This window comes from Haemaphysalis longicornis, unplaced genomic scaffold, assembly GCF_048455015.1.
Source record: "Haemaphysalis longicornis isolate Haplotype H1 unplaced genomic scaffold, Haemaphysalis longicornis Haplotype H1 scaffold_1, whole genome shotgun sequence".
Lineage (NCBI taxonomy): Eukaryota > Metazoa > Arthropoda > Arachnida > Ixodida > Ixodidae > Haemaphysalis > Haemaphysalis longicornis.
In genome coordinates, this window is record NW_027526203.1 from 175,687,187 (window position 1) to 175,713,510 (window position 26,324).

General features: G+C 47.0%; 1 protein-coding gene and 2 long non-coding RNA genes across 3 annotated transcripts in view; 2 read left to right on the forward strand and 1 right to left on the reverse strand.

The window, feature by feature from the left end:
• The window catches only part of LOC144139705 (cytochrome P450 4C1-like), a 100,426-nt gene that overhangs the window by 14,889 nt on the left and 59,213 nt on the right, over window positions 1-26,324 (forward strand). The window lies entirely within an intron of this gene.
• Window positions 5,532-12,023, forward strand: LOC144139646 (uncharacterized). The gene is made up of 2 exons (XR_013316294.1): window positions 5,532-5,999; window positions 11,858-12,023. It is a non-coding gene; the product is annotated as an uncharacterized LOC144139646 (long non-coding RNA).
• Window positions 17,053-19,787, reverse strand: LOC144139653 (uncharacterized). The gene is made up of 2 exons (XR_013316295.1): window positions 19,579-19,787; window positions 17,053-18,900 (listed from the first exon to the last, which is right to left on the reverse strand). It is a non-coding gene; the product is annotated as an uncharacterized LOC144139653 (long non-coding RNA).

Consider the following 26,324-nt stretch of genomic DNA (forward strand, 5'->3'; position numbering starts at 1 on the left):
AAGTATTTGGGGACCCCGCCATCACTCCTAGCTCCTGTGATTCTTCAGAAGGATGGGGATCCATATCAAAGGTTTAAGACTCAAGAAAAAACGGGCGCACTAGAAGAAAACGAACACGACAAACGAAGCGCTTGATTTGCCGTGTTAGTTTTTTTTCTAGTGTCCGCGTTTTTTCTTGCACCCTAAATCGGCCATGCAGACCAAATACAAGTTTTTTTTTTTTCAAAAGATTTCGTGTTTGGAGAGTTCCTGCGCTTGTCCGAAAGCAAACGGTGCTTCATCCACTGAGAAATTAATCAATTTAAGTCAAAATTTGGATTATTCGCCAGAACGTGTGTTTTCCTGGCGTCTGAAATGACATCACAATAGCAAGTCTTCACGCTAAACCTATATAAAAAAGGTATGCTGCGGTGCATGTTTACCCAAGATGACGCCCCCATACCGCGGCGGGCCGTTTTCTGCCTTTGCTTTGTTTTTGACCCTATTTGTACCTGGCTTGTTTTTGTTAAGGTAGAAAAAATTCGTTTCGTGAAACACGGGGTTCGCTTGGCAAATACGGTCACGTACGAGACCGTCGCATTCGCCAATTGGCCAGTGTCGTCTGAGACTACCCCGAAGAGCACCAGTGCTGTGCAGCTAAGACACGCATAGTAAGCGCAGTACCGAGAGCAGTACGCATCGGGCACTTCTATGTTTACGTGCATTTTTGTAACTTCCACTGTTTATCCCACCATTATTTCTGCCATACAAAGGATGTGCCCCAAATGTAAGCGCAAATAGCTCGTTCGGCAAGCTTGCCCTGCCTAATTTGCGTTTGCTTTTGCCGGCCTCAGCCAATCAAACAGCAATGCTTAGGACCTCATAGGTTCTGTTGCGGGAAATGAGCTAGTGGGTCACATGGCCATTCCCTTCTTTCCTAATTATGTAGCTTATTTGAGCGACGTTTACGTTAAAAGCGGTATCAGTATGATCCTAATGAGGCAGTCTTTCGAATTAACCAAACTTGTGTTTTGACTCCATGGTCCCTTTAAAACCGTTGATCATGTCGTACCAACTGGCCCACATCCAGCTGTTGCTATTCCAGACCCATACCACCGTTTGAAATAATCAGTGCGCGTTCCTTTTTTCCTGTAGGCATGTCCTCTCATTTAAAAAACCGTCGCATAGCTCGCAGGCCCTACAGAATAAAGAAATTCCAGAAGAGACCCATGTAGCGTGGCTAAGGCATGCGAATAATTTATTGGCTCAACTCCGAATAAAGTAGGCGGTGGCTCTTTTGCCTCATTTTTGGTTAAATGGGTGTGTAGGACAATAATAACACTATAATGTAGCTTCTGCTGGACCGCAGCTCTACATCTAGAAGAGAATCTGCTTGCAGCAGTATAGGATGTATTCACTGGTGAGGGACGCATGCAGGCACCCATGTGAGTACGCCGTCACTAGTTACGTCGGGCACCGCGGCATGGCGGTACTAGTTCACGATAAGCACATGATGTGTGTTGGACGTTCCAAACTGTACCCCACAGAACGCAAAGTAATGCATCGACTCCAATGTGAGTGCGCTTAATAAGCTATTGATTGATTGATTGCGGGGTTTAACGCGCCGACGCAACGCAGGCGATGAGGCGCGCCGTAGTGGAGGGCTCCGGATTAATTTTGACCACCTGGGGATCTTTATCGTGCGCCGAAATCTCGTACACACGGGCGTTTTTGCTTTTCGCCTCCATCAGAAAAGCGGCCGCCGCGGCCGGGAATCGAACCCGCGACCTCGTGCTCAGCAGCCGCTTAATAAGCTATCTGTTGACACCACCGTTGAGAGTCGGATTGAAACGTAGCAGATGACGCTGGCCGGTGTTTTTTTTTTCTATGGCGTGCGGGAGCGGTGGCACAAGCCGTGCCATGTCCGTGGCGCTTCGGCCATGTCCGTGGCCGTTTCCAGTGTTGCCAAGCGAAGAAATTTACAGCTAAACTTCTCAGTGGATAGCATCTATACACGAATTGAAGCGTACGTTGCTTCAAATTGCGAATAATTGAACTCTCCGTTGCTGCAATTTTTTACGTTCAGGAAATATATTTTATTGCAGCTGAACACAACTGAGGCTCTGTATGTTCGAGTTGCTGCATTAGATGGCGACTTGCCCGTGTTTATAAGCCTCGAGCTTTGCGATCGCTGCGCCGCCTGCCGCCGTTTCTCCGCGGCGTTGACGGGATTTGCGCTGCGTGGCTGATAGGGGTTCGTGCAGTGTTTTGGTTCTGTTTCGCTTCTTTTCGCCTTTCTGCGCCCTAAAAAAAAACTTGTTATGTTGACGTCTTTAGGCAAAGAGTACGTTTAGGTCACTTAAAAAGCAGCTGCGTCTTCGTAGAGTACGCGATCGCCTGCAAGAGCTACCCGCGGAAGCGGTTCTGCGGGCTTCGTCGCCGCTCTTCCGGGCGTCGGCGACGGTAGCAACATATGACCCCTGTCACCCCCAAAACATCAGGCACAAATGAATTCTACTGCCGCCTCGTTTAGACCTGATACTGGCACAATGAGCGGTTGGCTTCATTTTGCAGCGTGGACAACGAATGCGGCTTCGTTTCGAATATATACGTCGCAGAAAAATATGTTTCGGTGATGTGATTACCCAATCCCGGGCAATAACTTATGCCTTTTATAAGAATATAAACCATGTGAAAAGGTCAAGTATATTCCAAGCCTGTGCGTCATTAATTATGTGCCCACACACGCCATATACCAAGAACCAAGGCAAGTTAATGAAACCACGGAAAAATAAATGCTGTGCAAGTGCGGAATTAAGAAACATAATAGCTCTAACGGAAATGAACAAAAAACAGTGCAGCTTCCGACATGCTAAAGACGTTTGTCGAAACTTAAGCCAGGTAGGGTTCACTAGACCAACTATACGCGAAATGCACAGCTATTTCGCGAGACATCGGTGGGGGGAGTGGAGGAGGACGTTGTGTACAAATGGGGAGCGGAATCAAGCAACTACGTTTTAGTAATCAAACACACAAATCTTGCGTTCACTTTCCTTGTTTTTATACTCCAACGAACAGCTGATCGTACGGCGGACTCATTTTTGGAAGTATACAGGGTAGCTAGCTGTTCAACAAGCGATGAAAGATGTCGTTGGAAGAGTGTGGTATGTGATAAGGCCCTCTGATTTCAGTTTCTGCTTTATTCTGCACGCTCCCTGTGCCATATGACGCTATTTCGAAGAAGGATTTAGTCGCGGACGCGGATTATATTCCAAGCCCGTCTCCGCACTGCCCGCAGAGGATATATGTAGCAGATAAATGTTGGCGGGCGCTCACCTCACGACAAGACGACTCTGTCGTGGGCTGATCCCCGAGTATAATTATGCATTGTCCATCGTGCTTTTGTTCAATATTCCCGAAATTAACACAGACGGGCTTGTAAATGGTGGTGATAAATATCTGAGGTATATTGGCAAACGTAACTGGCGTGCTGTCAGGTATTAGTGCTCCGCTGATTCTGTAAGCGCACAAAACCGATTTAAATCGTAGTGTATAGCCGTAGAATGAACATCTGAGGAACCGGTGGTTACGGAGAAACTGATGGTAAATTCAGGTCAATGTAACTACAATCGGCTCCATCATACGCCGGTTCCGCGACGCTGGCCTGTGACACACACCTGGCGCTTATACAGACCGGATATACCACACTAAGAACGCGTCAGAAACATTTACACTCTCGTAAACACACCCCATTTGCGAACAGAGTGACTGCTTCACATAAACATGGATTTCAAACGCTCGCAAACGGTAAATCTCTGTCGTGAATGTGCCGCAAAATCAGCGGTGGCACTGGGGAGCGGGACGCGGACTCCCGCGACTGCTTTCGAAACGGGCCGCTAGCGGGATTTCAGTGGCGCCCCTACAGGCCGCGCTGGAGGCGTACACGCGTCGCTTTAAACCACGGTTTAAAAAAAGACATCCCCCTCGCGAGGGGCACGATCAAATGCACAGCATTTCCGAGGGGGTGCGCCGGCAAGTCGTATCTCTTGATCGCGGGACCCGTGTCGCCATCTTTTGGAAGCGCGGGACAACTTGTGGCGCTTTCGAAACAAACGAGAAATGAGTGAAGGATATAAGGCGCGTTCGGTGCATCGAAATCTGTATCGGTTTCGTGGCTCGGTCGGTTGTGCGCCGGGCACCTTGCGTTCCGCCCGCTGCGTCATGGGTTCGAAACCGGGCGCCGGAAACTGTTATTTCTTCCTGGCTGCGGACTACGACAAGGCGCGCCTGCGGACTACGACAAGGCGCGCATGCGGACTACGACAGCGCACGCCAACGCCGCGTGACATTGTGAGTTACTAAAATGCTATGCATTTAAAAGGTGTTTAGGTTAGCCAACGGCCAGTAGGACGACCTGCCCTTCAGGAGAGGAATTAACCAACCTTCTGGGCGGGTGAGGAGCATCGCTAGGCGGATGTGACGTCACGTTTGCTCGCAGCGTTCCCGCGCGGTATGTTTACATTTTTCCGAGTGCTGCCTACACGGCGTACGTGCCGTAGCGATTCAAGTAGTCGCGTTCGACTTATGCGGTCGACGCAAGAATTCATAAACTGGCGATGGTTGTCGCCCTGTCAGTCGTCGTTCAACAGCTCCAGCGTCTTCTGGCACTACAGCTTTGTAGTTATCTGTGGGCGTTCAACTGTCCACCATCGGCCGACCAGGTGAGTGTTTTTTGGCGGGTTTGCAATCAGTTCGCATATCTCCTACTGCAAAGCTTGCTCTCTGCTCGCGGCAGTTATATTAGCGACGTTTACGAAATTCTTAACGGCGCGTTCTCCCCGTCTTGCATTATTGTCGCTGTTATGCTGCTCGTTCGCGTCTGTCGGCGATCGCGAGCTGTTGACGGTTTGTTGCACGGCGCGGAAACTCGCTCGCATTGCAAACCCGTCTCGCCCATGTTTCTTTAATGTGGCGTCATTAACATCACTTGTTTTCCTCGACGCTTTTTCTACACAACGTGCCTTGTGCTAACCGATCTTAATATTGTAACGAAAATGAACTTGCTGTACGATCTGTTGGTGAAGTTAGGAGCGTGACAGGGGCAATGGTCTAATTAGTGTCGCATGATGGCCGCCATGGGAGCAGTCATAGTTGATTTTACCCAAACGGACCAATCGTTTCCGCTCACTGAGTACCCAGAGTCACTGTTAATTATTTATAGTGACGCTGGCTAGTTAGTGAGCGGAAGCGGTTTGGCCGGTTGCGTCGAATCAAGACATACTGCTCTAATCAATGCAGACTGATCACTTGTAGTTGCGAAACTACACCTGCGAGGATTGCTGCACTGGATTGGAGCAGTATGTCTTGATTCGACGCAACCGGCCAAACCGCTTCCGCTCACTAACTAGCCAGCGTCACTATAAATAATTAACAGTGACTCTGGGTACTCAGTGAGCGGAAACGGTTGGTCCGTTTGGGTAAAATCAACTATGACTGCTCCCATGGCGGCCATCATGCGACACTAATTAGACCGTTGCCCGTGACAGGTCCCTGTTGGCAAGGTTTTCGTGTGTGCGTGTGGTTCGTGAGGGCGTTGTAACACGCTACTTTAGCCTGTTGCACTCGTTGCTGCATCCAGCACTTTTGCTGTCAGGAGTGCCTGCCAAGGAATGCTTACGTCGTTATGTGTTTTCATCTCATCAATCGGCGTTCAATAACCGATGGAAATTCAGCGGGAACGACCCGGATAACGCAGGGCGGGCAAGAGCACTGCTTGTGTGGTCTTCGCTTTCGTTTGCCCTTTTTTTAGTCATCCTAGATTGTTTATTTACTGCTGCCTCAACGGTGCTTCATTCCTCATGTTCCATTTATTTCTCTTGCAGCATCTCCTGACTGCAGTCACGGTGCCCCTAGCCTGCCTGCAGCACTCATCCTGCCATTCTAGTGGGAACTGCCATTCTAGTGCAGGCCACTTGTCACAACCAAACGGGGTCCCGACTTTTCCTGGCTTCTATTTGATGGTATACTTTAGATCCACCAGTGCGTTCTCACTCCGTGTACATTTCAAGCGAGGGTTTACAGTAACACGGTAGTTGATAGCCATGAAGACAGCAGCGTGTGTACTAAAAATCAAGTTTAGTTATTTATGCCGATGTCAAAAAACCAACCTGGTCTATGCATCCATTCCAGCCTGACATTTTCAAATACAAGTCTTTCAGTAGCTAGTGAAACAATGAAGAGGTAGGGATAGCTCATGCACTGCTTAATTACTACCTTCATTTTTTTACTGTTGAAAATTTATGGATGATGCTATATGTACCACCTAGTGAAGTCCCACCAGAAATTGTTATATGCACTACCGATATAGCACAATCTATGAGGTGGGCTGGCGTGACCTTCGTGCAAACAGCACCGTACGTGGTTTCCGTCACGACAAAGTTTGCACTGTAGTCTTGGGCGTGTAATGGGTTATGGCTGACCGCAGGGCCGTTTACAGTGCTTTCCAGCTTCCAGTGGAGGCAGGAACATAAATTACGTCGTCGGCCAGGGCACAGTAAATGGTGTTAGTCAACATCATAGATATACCGTGCCTCGGATGGCCGCGTCATATATATATATATTTTTAAATTTTACTTTTGAGTTTTGTGTAAGCAAGGATGTATCTAGTGCCCCTATGCTGTCTATCCTTGGTTTTTGTAAACACTAAGTAATATCGCACGGTAGCTTTATTCATCGTAATGAGATTTCTCAGGTGCCAGATTGCTCAGATCTCACATGGTTTCCTATGGCTGCAGGGATGTACAATGTCTTGGGTTCTATTCTTGGCTGCCGGGGCTGCATTGAATTTATAAAGCCAAAAAAATAACCTTCTGTACACAATGTCTTGGTTTACGCTAAAGATCCTTGAGTGAGAGGTCTACCACACTGCCCTGTGCCTCATAGTGCGAAGTGACCTCAATTTACTCGATTATGATGCAATTACTTAATGCCTTCTCATGTAAACTCTTGAGTGCAAACGGGAGAAGATGCACCTACCTCGCCTTGAGCTGTTAGACTAAGTTGCCTTTTTCGCACGACATCTGAGCTGTGTGAGAAAGCCATACAGGGCTAAGAATGTTGTAAGAAATGCCTCTTACGTGAGGCAGCTCATACATAATGTTTAAAAAAAGCGTGTCACATTATTTTGCCGTAAGCTCTTTAAACGTTTTACACCCCTCCTACCGCCCTGCTTTTATTGTTAATAAAGACACTTTGCATATGTAGACACAGGAAAATGAAGCAGAAAGACAAAGATATTTTTTTCAGCTGCACAGTGTCGCAGGCTATGCACCTGACGCAACGCTGCTTGTTCATCACAGTTTGCACTGTGCTTTGAAACAGTTTGTCACCAAGGTCCAAAGATTCACTTGGCTATTTCATGTCAGGAATGATACAAAGGGATCATCTGTGGAAGCAATGCCCATCTTAGTCTTGTCCTTTTGTAATTTATGAGAGCTGCTGCAGCCAAGCATTCTATGGTATATTTATGAACTAGAAAATACATGGAAAAGGCAGTCTCTAAGCTGGAGGGAAACTATCGAGTAGCATATGCATTTAGTTTAAATAGTGGCGTGTTGCCCAACTGCTGGGCAACCGCATTAAGTTTATGCCGTGCTTGTGATTGCTCAAGTGTGTGAACTAGTCTTAGGCATTTACGTGTTGATAAAAGAATTCCGTGCTATCTTCCTTCATTCACTGCAACTCGTTTGTGCTCATGGGGAGCATTCGGAATATGACCCTTAGCATGATAAAAATCAGAATACGCTTTACTCAGTTGGACTCAAGATATACCTGATCAAGACACGTCTACTCCTGAATGCTTAAATACCTGATCACATAAAAATTGGCCAACTTAACAAGCTGCAGGAAAAGAAGCAGCCCCATTCCTTCACCATAAAATAAAAAGAAGACAAGAAGAAACTATTTCACGTTTGCAAAAGGTCCAGGCGAGGCTATTGTTTCTTACGCTTTCAAGAATACATTAATACTGTTGTTGTTTTACAATATAAAGTGAATTTTCCTTACACTACTTAATCGACTTCAGTTGTTTTCCTTTCTGGGTGACCTATGAGACCAAAGGTGCAATGTAATTAACAGTATGGTCATGTTGGTTGTAAACATGATAGAAAAGGAGCACAAAAATATGCATGGCAAAACTCAGGACTTTTGTTGTGTTGTTTTTCATTTATAGTTAATTTTGTTTTGTCCTATGGCACAATGCAATTCTCGAAACCAGCTTTCCTCAGAAACCTATTGAGCACAATTTTTCATACTAGGCAACATTACATGCAATGGCTGCACAGCACTTTCTGCCTGAATATAAATGTGGCTAAAAAATGTCTTAGTTATTTTGAAGCAGGCAGTTTTCATTGCCAGTCAGACAAAATGGGGCCAGATGCCATCTGTGCAAAACCGCATGTGACCGCACCATGGGAGGAGGAGGACAAACATTTTATTGAGCCTTTAAAGGCCCCTTAGGGGACGTGGTGACCGGCGTACCGGTGTCCGCAGCAGCCCTCGCCGTCACCACCCGCTGGGTAGACAGGTCGAAGCTGCCCAGTGCCTCAGCCCAGTGCCCACCGTCTGCTAAGAGAGGATAGGGGTTGTGGGGACAGTTCCAAAGAAGATGGTCCAGTGTTTCCACTGCTCCACAGGCCGTGCAGTTGGTGGAGGGGTAGACGGAAGGATAAATACGGTGCAGGTGGTAGCGACATGGGAGGGTATGGGTTTGCACCAGTCGCCATAGCCGTTCTTCCCTGTTGGATAAATCCGGGTGTGCGGGGGGTAGCTGGCGGCGTGAGAGGCGGTAATGTGCCGTAATGTCTTGGAAGGTCAAGAGACTGTCCCAAGCTGATAGGGCTCCGTGAAAGGGTTCGAGGCTAGGGCCTGCTTGGACGGTATGCTCTCGAGCGGCCCTATGTGCTGCCTCATTTCCCCCCACGCCCATGTGGTCTGGAGTCCAGATCAGCTTTATTTGTATGGTAGGAGGATTTTTGAGGAGAATTTTGAGCGCCAGGGGCGAGATCATGCCTCTGGCGTAATTTCGAATGGCCGTTTTCGAATCCGAGATGATAGTGATAGGGGGCGGCCTATGTGTAAGGGCTAGCGCGATAGGTGACCGGTAAAAAGTGCAAAGGCTCATGGGTACGTTGTCTGCTCCAGCCACTTTCGGTTCGAGATCTCGCCTGGCCTCCCGTACGCCGGCGGCTTTCACGCGCGTGTGTGCGTGTTGTTTATTTGTCACAGAGTGCTAACCTTTCAGAGAAGCCCCTTGTAGAATTCATTGTTGTTACACATTGAATGTGCGATGCATGAGCGGTTTTTTTTTCAGTGGAAACAGATAAACAACAAGCACAAGCGCGCGTGAAAGCCGTCGGCATATGGGAGGCCAGGAGAGCTCTCGAACCGGAAGTAACGGAACTCCGCGGGAGCTGACAATGCACCCATGAGCATTTGCACTTTTTACCGATCATCTATTGCCGCCTCTTCCGCCTCAGCGGTCAGTTGGTGCGGTCTGTTAGGGATTTAAGAGGAGGAGTGTTGGGATGGTTGATTACTACTGCGACAGCGTATGCATCCTGCCATCGATAGCAAGCTGCGTCCACGTAAACCGTAGTGGGGTGGACGGGGTATTTCTCTGTAAGTGCTTGTGCTCGTAGTTCCCTAGGCTGCTTGTTGAAAACAGGGTGATATTGCGCGGTAAAGGGTGGATAGTGAGGGAGCCATGAATGTCGGCTGGTACCGGGAGCCTGTCATCACAGAGGATAGGGGCTTTAAGGTTAAGAGTAACAAGGAGAGTGTGACCGGTGGGGGTGGATGAGAGTCTATTTAGCTGACCGATAAGGTGGGCTTCAATGAGTTCCTCCACAGTATTGTAAATGCCGAGTTTCTCGAGTCTGGCAGTGGTAGTGCTCTGAGGGATTTGTAGCGCCGTTTTTTAGGTCTTTCGAATGAGGCAGTTGACTTTAGAGAGTTCGGTACGCGAGGGCAAGAGATACGGGAGGGAGTAAGTGAGAAGGCAGAGCCCAAATGCCTGTATCAGCCGGATACGCTCCGTTTCTTTGAGCCCCTTGTTGCGGGCAGCAATCCTGCGGATGAGGGCGATCGTCTGATTCACCTGAGAATTCAGCTGTGCTAGGTACTTAATGTTTGCGAAATTGCGCTGTATGCAGAGCCCAAGTATTTTCAGGACTTCCACTTGGCGAACATCCCTACCATCAATGCGGACCTCAATGGTGGGTGTCTGGGCCTGGTTGCCGGTTGATTTGGCGGGGTGGATTAAAAGCTCAGATTTTTCAGGTGAGCATCCAAGCCCAACTTGCGCGGCGGCGGTAACTAAGTCAGCTCCCTGTTAGAGAACCTCCTCGATTTGAAAGTCGCTGCCTCTGGTGGTCCACAGCGTAATATTATCGGTGTATATGCTGTGGAGTAAGCAAGGGATCGCGGCGAGCTTACTGGGAAGGTGGATTAGGGCAATGTTAAATAGGAGTGGGGATAATACTGCACCTTGAGGCGTGCCAATGGTTGGGAAATGGATAGTGTCGGATTGTAGGTCACCGAGCTGAATAACGTGAAATTGACGTGAACCTTTTTCCTCCTTACCTAAAACAGATTTCCTTTTTTGTTGTTTGATCCTGTTTACAGCAAGCCCTTTTTTGTAGAGAAAAGGAACTGCCACCTGAAGAAAACCACCTCTGCTTCAAAAATGCACTGATCAAGATTAGTATCATACTACAATGAGAACATATAAATGTTAAAATGTAAAAAATTAGCCATATACACAAATAACTAATGAAGTGTGCCGCTGCACAAATTTGTTTTCAATACATAAACAAAGGAGTGCTTCAAAGAGAAAGGACAAGAAAAAGGGCAGGGGTGTTTTCTGGTCTGCTTCACTACAACCTAAAATGATGCTTTGGCTCTCGGTAAGATTAAGTACACTATTTATATGGTACTAGGAAGTGTCCAAGCAGCATTTCTGACTCGCCCCGTCTTTCTATGAGCATTACTGACAGTTTCTCTCTTGTTGATCGAAGAAAGGAGTGAAATGCGCTGAAAGCATCAAATCTGCATTCGCACCGTTCAGTTGCATGGTCTGGCTCATTAACAAGGAACCACACGACAAACAGACGTGCTCACACGTCAGCTCAGAGTTGCGTATCGAGAAATTCTGGGTGAGCTAGAGAAGCTTGCCAGGTCTTGCACTTAAACATGAGTAAAGCATGCATTATGCGACAAACCAACGACGACAGAAATAGCTACCTTCATACTGGGCAAGTGTTCGAACCACTGTGGCGTGTTAACGCCGCGATCAGAAAGTTGCCACGCCAGTTTGACAGCCCTGGCGCGAATCGTGTGTGTCAGTCCGGCCCACAATTGAAGACTTCCGCGTTATTACTGTGATTTGTGGCAGCCAGATTGGTGGGATCGACCCATGGATGATCGGTCAGAAGCAGTGACAAGCAGCCATTTTGACCCTCCGAACGCTTGAAAGTACGTGTAAACATAAAAAAAGTGTTGCTGACTGCAGCTAGATAATGCTATATCGGTGGTGGGTATAGCACTTCATAGGTTGTATTCACTGGTGTGGCCCACAAGTGGGCGACCCTGTGTGTGCGCCGCCATGTATGTGCCGCAGCGTCTGTGATACGTCGGACTCCATGAGATTGCGGTGATGGACCTTTTTCTATTAGCAATCTGCACATGCGCGGGCTGGTAATCCGCCATTCTGGACACTCGTCTCGGGCAAAACAAACAAAAGGGTGCCCCCTCCACTTGTTGCTGGGGTAGCAGCTATGCTTTCTAGTGATGCACGTTTTTATTCCTTCTTTTTCGACAGCATGTGGTGAGTTGTGCGTGCACACAAAGGATTTCAAAGGAAAGGGGTGAAGACTTGAGGTTGACCACGGTACGAGCACATGGCTACCAGCAAGGGGGTGAGCGGTGCAAGCATGGCACAACTCGGGAGATGGCATCACGTGCACTGGCTTCATTTAATATAAATATAGAATATAACTATAAATTGGCGTGTCACTGTTGGCGTATCAGCTGAATCACTGTTCCAGAGGAGGCTGGAACAACTGCGCTATTGGCTCCGCTTGTTCCCAGGCTTGGGTTGCGACATCAGTGTCCTGACCATAGGCGTGCGCAGGGTTCTCGATTGGGGGGGGGGGGGGGCGAAGTCTTACCTAAGCGCCCCCCCCCCCCCTGGGAACTCCCGACCTCCTCCCACTGAAGCCTTAGTGGTCGAAACGCAGTGGAAAGACGAGGAATTGTTATAAAATTTTTATTTCAATGAAATGGAATTGCAACACCTACAAAATATTTCTGGGCAGAAGTTTTTACTTTCATGTGTACCATCGGCAAAGGGGGCAAGTCCCAGGGCGGATGCGGCATCAATTTCACAACACGCTGCTGAAAAAACTTCCATTCTCCCTAAAGCACAGAAACATATGACACATCTGTCTTTTGTAAACTGCAACGTGGTACCCGAGCGTACCGCTCGAACGCTAGCTTTTGAAGTTCGTAAGAATTTAAGAAAGTAATATTGTATGTTCTTAAATTCTTTTTACGCGGCTATTTTGCTCAGTACTAGGCACATTATTTGCGAGGAAAAGTAGCTGCAAATATGAAAATTAAGTGAGAACGTGTTTCTCACAGCGACCTGCTTTTGGTCCCCGCCTTTCCGGGGCTGAAAGTAAACAGCTTTTGGAGGGTAACATGAGGGTTCTTCGGCTGCCATGGTCGTGAAAGCACACGCGTGGTCGACTCATAACCCTACGTGACAGGTTCAATTGAGTTAAGGCATGGGGCAAATTTGGCGCCCCCCTCCAGATTATTAGGGGGGGCGGCCGCCCCCCCCCCTGCCCCCCCTGTGCGCACGCCTATGGTCCTGACAGCACCACATCTAGCTTGCTCATCCCAGAGCTTGCAGTCTCCTCCTGATGCATTTTTCTTGCTCTTTGCTCCGCCTCCTTTCCATCTTGAGGTTCGTGCCTAAAATACTCTCATCATGTCTTTGCAGCACCTGCTGACTGGGCTCTAGCCTGTGCCTGCTGGTGAAGAGAAGTTTGCTGTGAGACGAGGGTCTTGACGAGCACGTAACTCCTGTTGTTAAAGTGAAGCTTTCAGGACCTCACTGATTGCATTCAATGTGGCTACATAATGCACTGCAGGAAAGCTAACTTTACACAGTGATTTTCACAAAGCGATGAGGATGATAAGCAAAAGCACATGCACCACAAGAAAAAACGCTTTCCATGGTCATAATGGAACCAGTGTCCCTTGCATTATGAAACCATTGTCTGTCAGACTGCGCCCTTCTGATACGGTCGAAGCAGTTTAGATTTTGGACTTTGACTCAAGCCGCAAGAGAGAGAGTGAGAATAAACTTTAATTAAATGCGCAAAATGCTTCAGAGAGGTGTCCTCATTCCAGGATGCCTTGAGCTCAAGCCGCGTTGACAGTCCTTTTGATCAGGCGCAGCTGACCTTCGAGGCCGGAGCTGGCCAGAAAGCTTCGAGTTAGAAGGGAACATCAGTTTTTGATCAAAAACTTTATTTTTACAGTTATGATAATAAGAATCGGGGGATGCATGTGGTTTTTCATTGAAACTGTAGATATGAAATTTGTTTCTGTGTAATACGACTCTATTCACATTTATTTGGATTTTTATGTTTGATTTTACGACAGCCTTTATAAAAAAACTGCTGGGGGGGCGCAGCTGAATAAAGTACCAGTTAACTGTGCGCAAGTCAAGGAGTGCAATAATACTAGCATTATCATTCTATCTGGTCTGTAGCAGAAGTTACAGCCATGTGAAGTTTGGGCCTAGAAAATGGGAACCAGGAAAACTGGTGTTGCCGTCCAGGCCCAAACTTCAAACAGCTGTCACTTCTGCTACAGACCATATATAATGATAATGTTAGTCTTATGGCAGTCAGTCCTTGATTTGTGCACAGTTCACCGGTACCTTGTTCAGCTGCATCCCTCAAGCAGTTTTTTTACAAAGGCTGTCAAAAAATCAAACATAAAAGCCAAATAAAGTTTAATGTAGTTGTTTTACACAGAAACAAACTTCATATCTACAATTTCAATGAAAAACCACATGCATCACCCAATTTTTATCGTCCTAACTGTAAAAACCATGTTTTTTTTTAAGACCAGGTGCCCACTTAGAAAAAACGAATTTGAGTTTTTTGGTAGACAGCCCGGTAAAAGACCTCCCAAAAGCAAAGATTGTGGTGTGTTTCCACCATACTACTCTAGGGTGCTGGTGGCAACTGCCCTGGATGAACTGCTTTTAAACTTTATTTCAGGAAATGAGTGAAGATCAATCCCCTTTTACGGTGGGGTGCTACATGAATGGTTCATTTTTAGCCACTAGATTCAAATGTCATGTCTTCATCCTCTCTCTAAGGGGTTTTGGCACCTCCCCTTAAGGGTGATTGACCTTGACTTGTGACAGCCACGCAGCACTTATTTCATTTGTAACGTCATGGCAATTCGCAGTCCCACTTCCAGTTTGTTTCCTCCTACTGTGTACTGTGGAGTACAGACTACTGGGTGGTAGTAGTGTCGCCACCAAGCAGTCCTCTAGCTCCCACGTTGCTGTTCATCTATACCATCCAGCCACACGCCTGGTTGATAAGAAAGTACAGTGGCTACTAAGACTCCCAACCCTTAATTTTGTCCATTTGCCGTATTCTTCGTCTCTGTTCAGCTGCGTGGGAAGGTTCAGCCGCAGCTGCTGTGCTCTTCTATTGCTCAGTCTCCTATCCAGAGAGTTCCTCTCCACAGTTATGTGCAAATCTGTGGTTGTCAGTTTCATCATTGCTCTCTGTTACTTGTTCTGTCATGTGTTCATTAGTTGCTGTAATTAACTGCAAGGAAAAAAAACGTGCACGCTTTTGTCTTACGACAATAATGGCTTTTTTTTTAACGTTTCTTGAACTGTTAAAAAAAAACACCCGGGGGCCTCTTGCTAGTGCATCAGACCCCCTTAGAAGTAGCGATTAGTTAAAGTTCACGACGGGTATGAGTGGGAAATAGCAAGGGAAAAATAGTGGGTCGGTATATGAAATGCAGGAGTGTGTCCCACACTGCCTCCGCTAAATTAGGTGGGTAGGAGGGACGCAAGAGATCATTTAAGGAATTTGGTTGTAAGTTAGTGGGAAGGGTGTCTAGGAGAAATTGTCTTTCAGTTTAACTCAGTTTTCTCGCGAGGGATTCCTTGCTTGATTGTCATCTGAGCTTGGACGTTGCCTGTTTCAGCTATCACTTACTTGCATGCTGTTTGGACTTTTGATTGCAGTGGCTTTGAAACTTCGCCGCTTGATTTTGCTCGACGAAAGCTTCGCGTTCAAACTGTCGTCGTCATTAGAATGTGAGGTGCACCATTTTTGTCTAATTTTGCATCTCGATGCACCGCTATCCAGATTCAAACTAATGGTGTCACGGAATAGATGTTGGTTTCACACCGCGAGGGTCCTGATTTGTTTCTGACTGCAGGAAGCGTTTTTTTTTCTGCACTTCTTTACTCACGATCATTATCATTGTCAGAGAAAGTTGGCTTTTCTGTAATGCCTTTTTGGCATGGCATATTCCACTGGCGAGACATAGAAAGTTTTGCTTTAAAATCAGGGTCTTCAAGCACTTTTGGTCCAGTGAGTAGCAATCTGCACGTATTTGTAACCATACAATACTGAGTTAGCACCCTTCGATCCTTCCTGTCTTGTGCCAGCAGTCTCGTCATCCAACACATGAAAGTGCCCTCGACTTTTGCCCGCAATTTTCACTTATGCCTGACCCAATAACTTTTGTTGATTTCCAGTGTTGCGCATGTCACATTTTCATTCAGGGTCACCTTGGGGCAGATAAGCGCCTGCTTGTATTTTTATCAAGTGGTTTTAGCCACGGCGCATACTTCGCACTCTTGTGTGAGCAGCATTATGGTGCCTTGTTGCTTGTCCAGCAAGTGATGTGATGCCATGTCAATAAACATTCTTCAGTGTTTGTGATGACTTTGGTGTTTTCTTGGCTTCACTTTCATATAGTGAGAGTTGCTATCCATCAAGAAGCATACACTTACATATGCTAGGTATTCTTATTTTTTTCTTAGGAAGACATTTACAAAGTTTCGTTGGCAACACAGCATAACATCAAAACAAATAAAACCAACTAAAATGGCAAATGTGGCATATTTTTAAAATTAATAAACTGGAAAAACAACACAGCACGAGAGAGAGAGCACGAAAAGTGACAGCACTGCCTGTTGGTACCATTCTGTTGTTTTCGTGCTAAATATTTTCAAATAAATAAATATGCAAGGAATGCAGTTGAAGTAGGGTAACTTTTTATTTGAGCTTGTCTCTTGGACATACAAGTACATTTCTTGAATCGATTGCTGGATGCAATTTTCGATATTAGGCAAGCAGTGGATTCTCGAATGGACACAACAGACATTTGTTCAATTCTTATTTGCAATTGCATTGTGCAGTTTAACCCGTACAAAACATTTCGCCAAAGTCCAAAGCATTGGTTTAGGTAGAACCAAAAAAATGCCTGTGTGCCAAGATTTCGAAGCATGTCAAAGATTTATAGGTGGCCTGACTTAACCTATAGCCCTACACTGCAGTTACCCTTCATAGCTGGCCCAAGTTATGCTGAGCTTTTCCTCGTGAAACCTAAAAAGTTGAATTTTGATGTTTACAGCTACGCTGTGCAATGTATAAGCCTAGCATAATTTACTCTTCAGTATTTTTACTCTATCCAGGTTTTATGTTAATTACACCACAATAAAAGTTTGCAGCCAGTGTTCAATTGACGAGCGTCAACCAATTCAGGTTGAAAGCACAAAATGGTCTAACAGAAATCGCAGTCTTCACATGTGATCAAATACGTAGTTCTTTAACACTAAACAAGGCTACTGCAGAATGCTAGGAGCGTAAAATATACTCGAGGTGCAGTTGGCCAGTGTGTAATTTAAGCAGCATTGTTTTAAGACAAACGGGAATTGGTGAAAATGCCATGAGCTTCTGACAGCAGCTATCATCGTGACTGGCCAATTCACCTGAGTGGGGATGTTACGGCTATGTGCTGGCCTAATGAATTGCCAAGAAATTTAAAACTCATTGTATGTCGGGTTGCTTGTACCTGTGGACTTTTTTTCAGTTTAAGGTCATAATGCGCTCCCTGGGTCCACCTTTAGTCAGCTAGACCCACTGAGCTATAGTGGTGTCAAGGATGTGGTGCTGGACTAGCACTAGTGATGTCCTGGGTTTGATTCCCATGTGGTTTGAACTCTTCCCAAAGTTTTGAACTCAATCCACTCTTTGCACTGCCGGCCGGTTTAGGAGCTGTTGTGCTAGTACAGACAGCGGATAGTGGCTTCTTAGTCAATGGGCCACTTATTGCTTTCGCGTTGATAAGGTAGAGTTTTCAAGATTGAGTGTAACGGTCGGTTACACTTGCCACATTTAGGGTGCTTAAATCCGACCATGTGCAAATTGCAGGCCTGTGATAAATGGGTACAGGTGATTATCTAGATGCATAAAACTGCGCCTACTGTCAAGGCATGCCGTGAATTTGTTGGTGGAATGGACATTTACAAACATGTATTCGCATGATTTCCACTGCAGCATAAAAAATTGAGGTAAAAAAGGTGCATTGTAATAAAAGGTGCATTGTAATTTTGCAGCTCCAAAGTAGTACACTACATAAGACCAGCACTGCTTCCCCTTGTGGTGCTTTGGACGGCTCACAGCAAAGTCCACGAGCATCAGAATCAGCTAGTGCTTGATGTAGTTGCTACATCTATTCCCTTTGAAACGCAAGCTGCTGGACACCAGATTTCCCTACACTAATAACATTAGAATTGGGTTAGAAAAGTGAAATGAACTGGAAAGCTGTGGGTGAAAAGTATGATCAACATGACAATTCCAACAGGGACAAGACCACCCTGTTTTGGGAGCTTTACCCCAAAAGACCAAGGCACTTGGCAACGAAAGGAGCCCCAGCTGAAAACAGAGCAAGGCCTCATGGCTTGTGGAGGGTGCTTCTCGTGGTAGAATATAACTGCCTGTCATCATGCGATTTCGACTGCCCAGGAGTCTTCACCACCACTGTGGTGACATTGAAGGAAGGTGACAGGAAAGTGTCCGCAAAGTCGCACATCAAGGCTACTATTCCTGTTGACACTGGACAGATAAGAGCCAAAATTACAACTAAACTAGTTTTCTGCACAAGAAAGAGGTCACTTTCTTGTTTTGCCAAAGCTAAGAACATGCCCTTAAATAATCCATGCATGACATATGTTCATCACAGATGGGTTTGGGTGCACCAAATTATTTGTTATACGGAACCTTTTTTCCCCGCACTGAGCAGTGCGAACTCGCAGGAAGCAGTTTTATTTCGTGTAAGGCATTTCTAAGAGCAACGCAATCACTTTGTTCTCTGTCTACTTTACTCATACTATCAATTCGTAAATTTATACCAGCAAATAGAAAACAAACAGAAAGAAGAACACAATTTAGCGCACGAGATATCCCCAGCTGTCCATTGCTTTGACACTCGCTGAAAGATTTGTAATGTTCAAGCTGGCATAGATCTGTAGATCGTTTGGTTTTGTTTTCACTGGCATTTCCAGTACACACGCTGCTGTCTTCATGGCTATCCACAGCTGTGTTAGTGTAAACACTCGCTTTAAATGTATGCAGAGAGAGAACGCAGCAGTGTATCTGAAGTATACCATCAATTATAAGCCAGGCAAGGGCGGGAACCCGTTAGGGCGTGACAAGTGGCCTGCGAACATCAGTTCCCACTAGAATGGCAGGATGAGTGCTGCACGCAGGCTAGGGGCACCGTGACTGCAGTCAGGAGATGCTGCAAGAGAAAAATGAAACGTGAAGAATCAAACAACGTTCACGCAACAGTAAATAATCTACGACGACTGAAAAGAAGGGCAAACGACAGAGAAGACCACACAAGCACTGCCCCTGCCCTGCGTTGTTATCGGGGTCGTTCCGCCTGCATTTGCATCAGTTATAGAACGCTGAGTGGTTCACTATTAAATATGAAAACACATAACGAAGCAACCATCCCTTGGCAGGCACTCCTGGCAAGCAAGAGTACTAGATGCAGGAAAGAGGTGCAAGAGGCCAAAGCAGCGTGTTACAACGCCCTCACGAACCACACGCGCACACGAAAACCTCGCCAACAGCGTTCTGTCACGCTCAGTTCGCACAGCAAGTTCATTTTCGTTACAACATTAAGATAGGTTAGCCCAAGGATAACAAGCGATGTTAATGACGCCACATTGAAGAAGAGACAAAGAAGCGCCACGGGCGAGACGGGTTCCCGCGCCGTGCAACAAACCGCCAACAGCTTGCGATCGCCGACAGACGCGAACAGAGCAGCATAAACAGCAACAATAATGCAAGACGGTGAGAACGCGCCGTTAACAATTTCGTAAACGTCGCTAATATAACTGCTGCAAGCAGAAAGCACGCTTTGCAGTAGGAGATATGCGAACTGATTGCAAACCCGCCAAAACGCACTCACCTGGTCGGCCGATGGTAACTGGTAACCGGCCGATGGTAACAGATAACTGCAAAGCTGTTGTGCCAGAAGACGCTGGAGCTGTTGAACGACGACTGACAGGGCGACAACCATCGCCAGTTTATGAATTCTTGCGTTGACCGCATAAGTCGAACGCGACTACTTGAATCGCTACGGCACGTACGCCGTGTAGGTGGTGTAGGCAGCACTCGGAAAAATGTAAACATACCGCGCGGGAACGCTGCGAGCAAACGTGACGTCACATCCGCCTAGCGATGCTCCTCACCCGCCCAAGAGGTTGGTTAATTCCTCTCCTGAAGGGCAGGTAGTAGGACGCGCCTCGCGAAGAGCGGCGGCTAAAGTTCGGATTAAACGGTGCGAAACCAGATGGCGCGCGGAGCTAGCGGCCGTCAGAGTTCCTGCATATCGTGTAGCGCAAGAGTTGCGCGTCTGATAGCCACATGCCGCGGGGTTCGCGCGGAGCTAGCGGCCGTTAGAGTTCCTGTATACCACGTAGCGGAAGAGCTGCGCGTCTCATTGCCACGCGCCACGGGGTTCCACCTTACGACAGCGAAGCCCGCTTTCAGTGCTGTGCACAAGACACCGTTTTCAGCCAGTTCTGCTCACGTGACCTGCGACGGTTGCTGTGGCGTGTCAGCGGCGGCCGCTTAGCTGATAAGCAGCCGACTATCCCCGCATTCGCACTGTCCCGCAGGTGCTGGCACACGCATGGGCCGAGTCCTCCCCGCCGCTGGCACTGGCGCTGCGGCCGGGCGGCGGCTCCTACACACGTGACGGGTGGCTTTGCCGCACGACCTCATAACTCAAGATGGCGGATGGACGAGCAACTCTGCTCCCCTAGGGCAGCTATATACAGGACTTCCACCGGCCGTTGATGCTCATGAGCCCAACTACGCTTTCGCGCACTCTTTTTACCTCTGATCATTCTGCAGAAAGAATTTCTCGTTAACCGCTATTTTCTCTTGAGCCGATACCTGCGGTTAGAGAGCAAATGACACGTGCAGGTTAGTGATGAAAGTGTTTCGCGCCACTTCACGAGAGTGGAAAGAAGTCGCGTCAAGAGAAAAGTGCTGGGTTTTCAAGCCACCAGATGACGAGGCGAAGCTCGAGGCACGGAGGCGAGCCATAGCGCGCAAATACCGCGTACTTCAACGAGGAGATCATGTGTGCAAAAACACCTTGCGCCGCCCTTCATTTTAAAGACGCGGTCTGCCGAAGTTGTCTAATGTCGGGCAAACGAAGAGCCTCTAAGATCTAAACTTGGGCTAGTTGGTTTTGCCTTAAGCGAGCATTTAAACGAGGACCAAGAAAGAAGTACAGGAACACGAAGGCTGTTTATTACTTCTTGGTTCTTGTTTAAGCGTTGTTTTACTGTTATCCTGTAGCTTCTACCTTCGCGGGAGTACCGGCCATCTGTCGAGGACCGAAAGTTTGCGTAAGCCCGTAAACGACTTGCTTCAAATGTAGCTCCTTCCGGTTCTATATGTTCGCGTAGCAGTAGCATCGCCATGTGCCGGCTTTGTGAGGAAACAGGCGCCACCGAACACAACGCAGCTGATGTAGACGATGACAACGGCCATATTGGCGGTGAGCGCGAACACAGGCGGCGCTGCGAAGCGCGCCTCCGTGACGTCAGCTTAGAGATTCTCGCATTTGTCGTCTGCTTCACTCAGGATCGCTCTCCCTGCTGTTTCTTTGCGCTCGGTCAACGTCTCATGCTTGTCCGCACCAGAATTGGCGTGTGGGTAACTTTTTATCGTAATAATAGGCTTAAAATCGCATACACTAGCTCATGGTGTCAATTAAAGTATAGTTTTGGATACCGCTACGGGAGAAACATTGGCGGCGCCACCCCATTCCTTGCGAAGCCGGTCCTGTGCGGAGCGCGAAGAGTCGGAGCTAGGCGTCAGCTTCTCATGTAAGCATTCGAACAAAAGGAACAGTCAGCTGCTAATAACCGACAACAGCGAAAATGGAAGACCAAAACAAATTCTAGGCCTTCAGGGCTGTCGGCTTTGGCAGAAGGCATAACGATTCCCGGTAATCATATGTAAGGTAAAACAGTTTTTGCAACCTTGCCGAACGCGTTTTGTCACATCACTTTACGTTGTCAAGGCGTAAAAGTTTGCCGACATGCACTATAGACTGCAAAAACTGTAGGTTGAGTTCCAAATAACCCAGTGTGTATATACGCGCGTGCTGATTCTATACCAGGCATCTAACCAGTATGGAGGTTTATTGAGCAAAACGAGTCACGTCTTCGTTAAATTTATAGTAACACATATATGTTTGTTAAGACCTGGAGGGATATATTTCGGAACATTTTGCACAGCCATACCTTCCCGATATTCGGACATGCGTTATAGGAAAACTGCACTCAAGAGGAGGAGGAGGAGGAAGAGGAGGAGGGGAAAACTTTGTTTAACAATTAAATCGATCTGGTTAGTGGGCCGGGTCCTCAGTCCAGGACAAGAGAGTAAAAGTAATTTTCTTCAAATCATAGAACGCCATCCCGAGTAGAATAGGATTTGTTCTTCGCGCCTGGAAGGGTTGAAAAGCAATAAAGAGCTGCTTGGAATTCTTCTTCGGTTTCGAGTCTTGTAATATATGCAGGTATACTATTTATTACGTTAGTTAGCGAGTATATCATGCCTTGAACACCGTAATCCTGTCATCATTGTTCGAGTTGAGAGTCAGTTCGTTATGATAACGATATGATTACGATAAAAATTCGGAGCACAAAGCCGCCTTCGAGTACTGTGGACCACGTTGTTTAGGGCGCGATCGCGGTGGCGTAGCACAAACCTTCTCATTGTATTTGCATGTGAATAAACAAAGCACGCTGCGGATATGCACCTTCTTGCACGCAGCCGTAATGAAAGCCAATTTGTGAAGAAGGGAATGTATGCCATACAAAATGAAGGGAATATCCACACGACCTTTGTGAGGCTCCCAAACTTCCCGAAACCTCCTCATAAGAAGTTAGTGACCGCGCAGAAAAATTAATGCGTTGTGCAGAAAAAAAAGCAAGAAACATTAATCCGATACAAGACAACAACGAAAGAAACAGAAAAAAGCCGCTTTATTTCCTGCTGTGCGATGAGCGTGTAGAGGCCGCTGCTTGGTACGTAGTATTAGACTGTTGAGTCTTCATAGGAGCATCTCAAAAATACTGCAGGGAAGCTTACGCATTTTGAATACTTATCAAGAAGCTCTGAGCGCTGATCCTCGCGAATAAGCAAGAAAGGACGAGTTACACATGATCTTCTGACCGATACTCTGAAGAAAGTTGTTCTCTATCTCTTCGTGTGTTGCAAACTTGTGGGGGATACAGCTTCAAATTATTCAGATGCGTCAGAAGCTGGCAAAATAACTGAGTCGCTAGAAATACGCTTTTTAACGCACTACAGCAACGAAGCGGGCGATTTCTAGCCCAGGCACTGTTGCCCTTCACAAGCGGAGTGTAGCAGACGACAGCGGCGCGAATCCCTAAGCCGACGTCAGAGCCAGGGGGCGCCACTCAAAGATCTCACCGCCAATTGCTTTACTTCTCTGCGGTCACTATTTGATGAACTCTTCGCCTTAACATTACTCTTGTCTCTACCGTCGCCAACGTGAGCAGTTCATCGCTTCGAAGCGGACGGATTCAGGAACGCCTTGTTTATACGCCTCGAGCGCGGCCTGTAGGGGCGCCACTGAAATCCCCCTAGCGGCCCGTTTCGAAAGCAGGCGCGGGAGTCCCCGGCCCACTCCCCCCTGTCGCCGTTGCTTTTGGGGCTCGTTCAAGACAGCGATTTACCGATTGTCGCGTTCGAAATACCGAATAACGTGGAGCAGGCACTCTGTTTGCAAGCGTGGTATGTTCACGAGAGTATAAACGTTTATGACGCGATCTTACTGAGATCTATATGAGCGCCGGGCGTGTGTCACAGGCCGGCGTCCCGAAGCCAGCATTTGCATGCAGCTGATTGCTATTCCGCTGCCCTGAAATTTAGTGACATTGTCTCCGTAAGCAGTGTTTCCTCCAATGGGCATGTTGCGCTATGTTGCACTATGATGTAAATCGACTTTGTGCGCTTACAAAATCTACCGGAGCACTCATACCTGACAGCACGCAAGTTACGCCTGCCAGTATCACATATCAGATATTGATCAGTAGCATGAACAAGCCAATGCGGCATAAATTTCGCAAACATTGTACCAAAGAAGTACGATGTATAATGCAAAATTACACTCCGGAGTCAGAACACGACGATAAATTTAATGCTGGGTCGTCTTGTCCCGAGGTGAGCGCTCGCAAAGATTCATCTGTTACATTTATCCTCCACGAAAAGCTCGAAGATGGGCTTATAGAGTAATCCGCGTCCGTGACCAAACTCTTCTTCGAAACATCGTCATATGAGTCATGGCACAGGGAGACTGCAGAATCTAGTATAAACCGAAATCAGAGACCCTTATCAGATACGACACTCTTCCAGCGAGCCCATGTGTACGAAATTTCGGCGCACGTTAAGGCTCTCCAGGAGGTCAAAATTAATCCGGAGCCCTCCACTACGGCGTGCCTCATCGTCTCCGTTGCGACGGCGCGTTCAACCCTGCAATCAATCAATCAACTCTTCCAACGACACCTCGTATCGCTTGTGAACTGCCTACCCTGTATTCTTCAAAAAATGAATCCGCCGAGTGATCAGCCGTTTTTCAAGGCGAAAGACAAACGAAAAGTGAACACGCAGTTTGTGTGTGTGATTACTTAAACGTTCATCATTCGTTGATTTCGCTCCGCATTTGTAAACACGCGCAACGATAGTTGAGCGCCCTCCTCCTCATCCCCCCCCCCCCCATGTCTAGCGAAATATCAGTGCATTTCGCATCCAGTTGGTCTGGTGAATACTACCTTGCTCAAACAAACGTCTTTAGCATTTCAGAAGCTGCACTCGGTTTTTTTTTCATTCCCTTAGGACTATTCTATTTATTCCTTACTTGCAGACCATTCATTTTCCCGTGGTTTCATTAACATATACATTGGTTCTTACTATAAGGCATGAGTGGGCACATATCTTACAATGCACAGCCTTTGAGTGTACTTAACATTTTCGCGTGGCTTATATTCCCATAAAAGGCACAAGTTTTTGTCAGCTATTGGGTTATCACGTCCCCGAAACATATTTTTCTACGACGTACATATTCGAAGCAAAACCGCATTTGTTGTCTGCGCTGCAAAACGAACCAACCTCTTACAGTGCCAATATCAGATCTAAATGAGGCGACAATAAATAGAATTCACTTGTGCTGACGTGTTCGAAGGTGACAGAGGTGATATGCTGCTGCCATCGCCTACGCCCGCAAGAGCGGCCAAGAAGCGCGCAGAACCGCCTCCCCGGGTAGCTCTTGTTGCCGTTAGAGCGCTCTACCAAGACACAGCCGTTTTTTTTAAGTTCCTTAAACGTGCAGTTAGCTTACAGACGTCACCATAACAAGTTGTTTAGAGCGCGGAAAGGCAAAGAGAAGCGAAAGAGAACCAAAACACTGCATGACCACCTATCAGCCACGCAGCGCAAATCCCTCAAACGCCGCGGAGAAGCGGCGGCAGGCGGCGCAGCGATCGCGAATCTCGAGGCGTATAGAACTTGCGGTGAAGCGTATTTTCCGTGGCGATCGAATCCTATTGCTTTTTAACAAGAAGTGCTTGCATGTGACAAGCAAAATTTTGATACAGAGGCATATTTTGGGCAAGCGCATCAGCTACGTCAGCATCACATTCTTAGGACATGATACAAATTAGAAAAAGGTATAGCCATATATATCCTTGCCTTCAACGCTGCATCAATGTTTGTTGCACTGTAAATGCAGTTATGGTGTTTATAAATGATTACGCTCTAATTGGCGCATTATTCATCCACATGTCTTGTGCAAGAGAGATAAAACCAAACAGTATACCTGACATATGGGAGATATCCATACTACACGGGAACAAACAAGTGGCCTCAAAGGGTGTGGGGGACCTCATATTCCAAAAATAATAAAAAAAAACCCTAGTGTACTACTTCCAAGCATCGCTCTGGCGTCGTCACGAAATGGTGCGCTTCTAAACAGAACTTTATTACCGCGGCGGCGGGTGCCTTAAAAATTGTCATTAGCCGTTTATTAATCCATGTTCCCTTCGCTGCCAAGTAACAAAATACCACCGGTTAGCACGATACCTGACTTAAGACAACCGTAAAAGACGTGCACAATGTCAAATCGGATGCTGTCTGCACTATTTTAACTTCATGAATGCTGAGTGGTGCTCCCATACGAAAAACATTATCGGAGCTACTTATTGAAGTACGTTCACGAGAAGTACCCAATTATGGTAAGGGTGCAGTATTAGATGAGCGTATGGCTTCCTGAATATTTTTATTTTGTTCAGGATGATGTGAAGCGCCCATTCCTAATCCGCGGAAAGCGTCTATCGAACCCTGCGAGTGAGCCGAGGAATAGCAGTAGCAGAAGAACTTTAGAAACTTTTGAAAATATGAAGGGGGGCGGGGGGAACGGAAGAGGTTAGAAAGATTAGAGCGAGATTTGGGGGTGGGGCCCCATGTCCAGGGCTCACATCCAGGAGCACCCTGCCTTGCTCTTCGGACCAAGTTTTCCTGATCAGCTATGGCTAAACTGAGCCGGGGAGTCCCGCAGTTGGTACTGCCATCTGTCGGCGCACCGTGGAAGCAGAAGGTTATAGCGGCGCG